Here is a 4,029-nt window from a genome sequence, read left to right as displayed (position 1 = left end):
GGAGTTTGTCAAATTGACAGTTCTAAGTGTAACGAACGAGACGAATACACCAAATATAAAAATAAAAAAAAATTAAATAAAAATAAAAAAAAATAAAAAAAATAAAACGAGTTAAGATGGTTTGATATGGTCGGATTTGATCTATAAAATTAAATTCAACGGTAATCGAGCACATCCGCATAGCTTTAATCGTTCAGATTTTGGCATATTTAGCTCACATAATCATATAGTGTTGTGACATAGTTAGTTGTCATGCAATAATGTTTATTTTCATGCAAGCAAGCTATGAACCTGATACGCAAAATAGACACGTAACAAGTACTACCTAGTAGTAGCTACTACTATACATTCAAAATAATATTAATAGCAATTAATAAAAAGTAAAAAAAATTGTACTAGAGCTCAACGACAACTCCACTAATCACTATAAGCACACACAAAAAATGCAGTAAAAAATCTCCTTTACACTTTTTCTCCATATTTGTTCTCTTGTTGAAGGCACCATAACAGCAAGCTATCTTTACTTGACACTTCTGTAACGTTTCTTCTTCATTTGTTAGACTTATCCTTCCTTTGTTAATGTTTGGATCCAAGAAAAGTTTTCTGCAACATCAAGTTGTATTTCCTCAGCTCTTGTTTCCATGCTTTTGTTGAATACTTCAACCCGTGTATATCCAACCGACGATTCTGCTACCTAACCTGTCTGATGATGGAAATGGTCGAATATGGATTCATTATTGTTGTAACGTTCGGGTACCGCCGGTGGAGGTTTTTTTTATCTAAAATCGTCTAAGTTGATTTTATTATTGTTGACGTTGGGTTGATTTCCTTTTTTTAATATTTGTCATGATGTTTTTGGTTTTTTTTTTCTGATTTATTTTATTTTACAAGAGGATAAAAGCTATTATTATTTTGTAATTGTGTTTATATTGAAAGGTTGAATAAGTAAACTTTGATTTAGAGGATTTTAGATATTTTTTTTTTATATTTGTCATTTTTCTTTATCATCTTGATGTTTGAGTTTTATGTTAATTGTTTTTTATATAGTTACTAATAATAAGCTTTGATTGATGTTTCAAAAAAAATTGATGGAGAATAATAATTATTTCTCTCTGTCATCTGCGTTATGTGTTATGAGGTTTGAAACAAATGACTTTCTGGTTTATTTTATATTTTAAAACTTTTGCTCGTTATATATGTTCTAATCCTATATGTGATTTGTTTTCTATTTTATTGATGTTCAATGGTTGAAATACTATATTATTATAATTTGGTTGTACAATAGGAATGAAATCTAAGTTTAGCACGCAACCAAGTAACAAGAGGAAGAGAGATCGTAAAAAATAGACTGAAAATGAGGTTGAAGCCCTTCTATATACTAATTGATATTGTGAACATTGGTCTAAGATGTGATAATGGACAGTTCAAAGCAAACACTTTAACAACGACGAAGGCAAAATTGGAGGAAAATTCTTGGTGAAGCTGCAAATCATCTAGGTGTTGGTAAAGATATATTTGATGATTCAAGAAACATTATGAAGGAGTTGAAGAAAATGCAGCTAAGAGTGTTTTGCTGCAACAGACAAAATATTATTTGTATCACATCGCTTGCACATATTTTGATATTGTAATGATGTTGATCGTCTTGCATTTGTCAAGTCGTTGATCTACTAGTTCTATTTTTGTACTTGATTTTACTTATCTAACTTTATCACATTTTATTTTTGTTGGTTTATTTTGTATGGTTTCTTGAAATATGTAAGATAATATATTATTCTTTATGATACTTTATTGTTACTACGTAGTTGATAGTTTAAATTTGATACAATGTATTGGAAACTTTAATAATATATGTTTTTAGCATTTTTTTATTTTTCAAAGTATATAAAATTATTTCATAAATTATTTATAATTTTTTAGCATTTTTTATTTATTTATAAATAAAAATATATAAAATGTTATCATGTGCACATCAAACACATACACGATAACTATTTATCATGTCAATATTCTATCATGTCTCTATCATACTCCTTATTTTATTATGTCTCTATCCTATCATGTCTATCAAACGAACCTTAAAATCTAATCGATTAGCTTATAAAAAAAAGTGATTAATCATGTTTTATAGAAGTATTGAATAATATGACAGAATTCACAAAACGAAAATGATTTCTAGCATAATTTTGGAGATTGATTTGACTAGGTCGATTTTGTATTAAATTGGTCAATATTATGATATCATGGGTTATTACAAAAATCATAGCAGAAATAAGGTATGTACCTTCTGCATGCGACATAAAATTCATGTTGTTTATAGTCTCTCAAACCTTCATGGAAAAGTGTAAGGAATCACTTCCAATAATCTTTGATTTCAACATCCACAATGGCATAAGAAACTACAAAGTTGTGGTTGTTTGCATTTGATCCAGCAGAAAGTAGCTACCACCAAAATAACCCTTTAAGAGGCAACCATCTAGTCCAATAAATGTTCTACAACAGGCCTTGAACTCTCTCTTACATGCATACATCGAATCTTCAAAACAGTGGAGGACACTGTAGATTCATGAGCATAGTCCCAATCCATTCCATATTTCTCTCCAAAACTTCCTTTCACAACTTCTCTTGCATCTTTTCAATTATCTGAATAATTTGGTGTCATTAATCTACACACCAAATTCCTTCTTGAAGTAGTCAGATGCCTCATTGTCTACAGGAATATCATTTTATGAAGGAACATCATTTTCAGCAACATTTTCAACTTCACTATTTATGTCTTGTGATGACTCCAAAGGGTGTTTTATATAAATATCCCCTTTTTAAATCTTTAATACAAGGTTGCCCTACTTCCAAAATAAAATACTAGATTGTCCTACTTTTTAGCCCCAGTTGCAAGTCGCAACCTGGGGATGCGACTCACTGAAGGAAAAAAATTTGGTCTTCACTAGATGGTCGCATCCTGGAGATGCGACCTCCTACTTGCCTTAATTTTTTTTTTCGTTGAATTTTGTTATTATATTTATTATTATTAAATATTTTAAAAATAATTATAACATTAAAAAATACAAAATATTATTATAAATAATAAAAATAATTAAGTTAATAATATTATATAACTTTTAATAATTATTATATTAATAAAAATAATAATAATAATAATAATAATAATAATAATAATTTTAATAATAATAATAAAAAGAAAATTCTATTAATAAAATAAAAATACTTTTATTATTTAATATATTCAATAATGTATTTGAATATTATATATTCTTTAGTTGTTGAATTTTGTTATTTATTATTGGGTATATTATATTTATTATTATTAAATATTTTAAAAATAATTATAACATTAAAAAATACAAAATATTGTTATAAATAATTAAAATAATAACCTCCAATTTCACATCTATGCGGTCGTCGAACTCGTCTAGCCCTTTGAACAACTTGAGGTTGTTGTGGTTGATCCTCGTTGTAATCTGTTTGTGGATTAGAACCACTACCACCTGCTTCCGTATAATTTTGAGTTTCGACATTATACATAGAATCAAAAGCCGCATAAGCCGACTCAAGAGTTGTGCAATGAGTACCAAACAAATTATAGAAAATTCCGCTCTCGGTCGGATTAATGGGAGTGGGTATTGTTGGCACTGAAGGAACGTAGTATTGAGTCGGTATATCTGCAGCTTCATGAAAATGTTGTGGTGATGATAAAGACGGTGTTTGGTGCATGATATTTTGTTGTGGGATTGATTGAGGCATAGAGTGAACATCAGGATATGTTGAAGGTTGCAAACGTGGATCGCGCATGTATCTTTCCAGATATATGTATAATTTAGTGTGATGCGTGAACCAATTCATATATTCGTTAGTGTGGCGTAAAACATCTTCGACGTACTGACCTTGCAATATGTAATTTTGACGTTCATTCCAATGTTGAATCTCATCTTTCCAAACCACACTCCAATTATCATCAATGCCACGTCTCATGTCGATCTCATGGTAGAGCGTCATATCTTCTGGAGGTTA

General features: G+C 29.3%; 1 long non-coding RNA gene across 1 annotated transcript; it reads left to right on the top strand.

Annotated features, from left to right (window-relative positions):
- The first annotated feature begins 241 nt into the window (after positions 1-241).
- On the top strand, positions 242-1,786 carry LOC140920578 (uncharacterized). Its single transcript, XR_012163290.1, has 2 exons — positions 242-768; positions 1,286-1,786. It is a non-coding gene; the product is annotated as an uncharacterized lncRNA (long non-coding RNA).
- Positions 1,787-4,029: the final 2,243 nt, after the last annotated feature.

The sequence above is a fragment of the Cicer arietinum genome, chromosome 5 (genome assembly GCF_000331145.2).
Source record: "Cicer arietinum cultivar CDC Frontier isolate Library 1 chromosome 5, Cicar.CDCFrontier_v2.0, whole genome shotgun sequence".
Classification (NCBI taxonomy): Eukaryota; Viridiplantae; Streptophyta; class Magnoliopsida; order Fabales; family Fabaceae; genus Cicer; species Cicer arietinum.
Note: the sequence above shows the minus strand (reverse complement) of the source record. Positions and strands in the feature narration are given on the sequence as shown.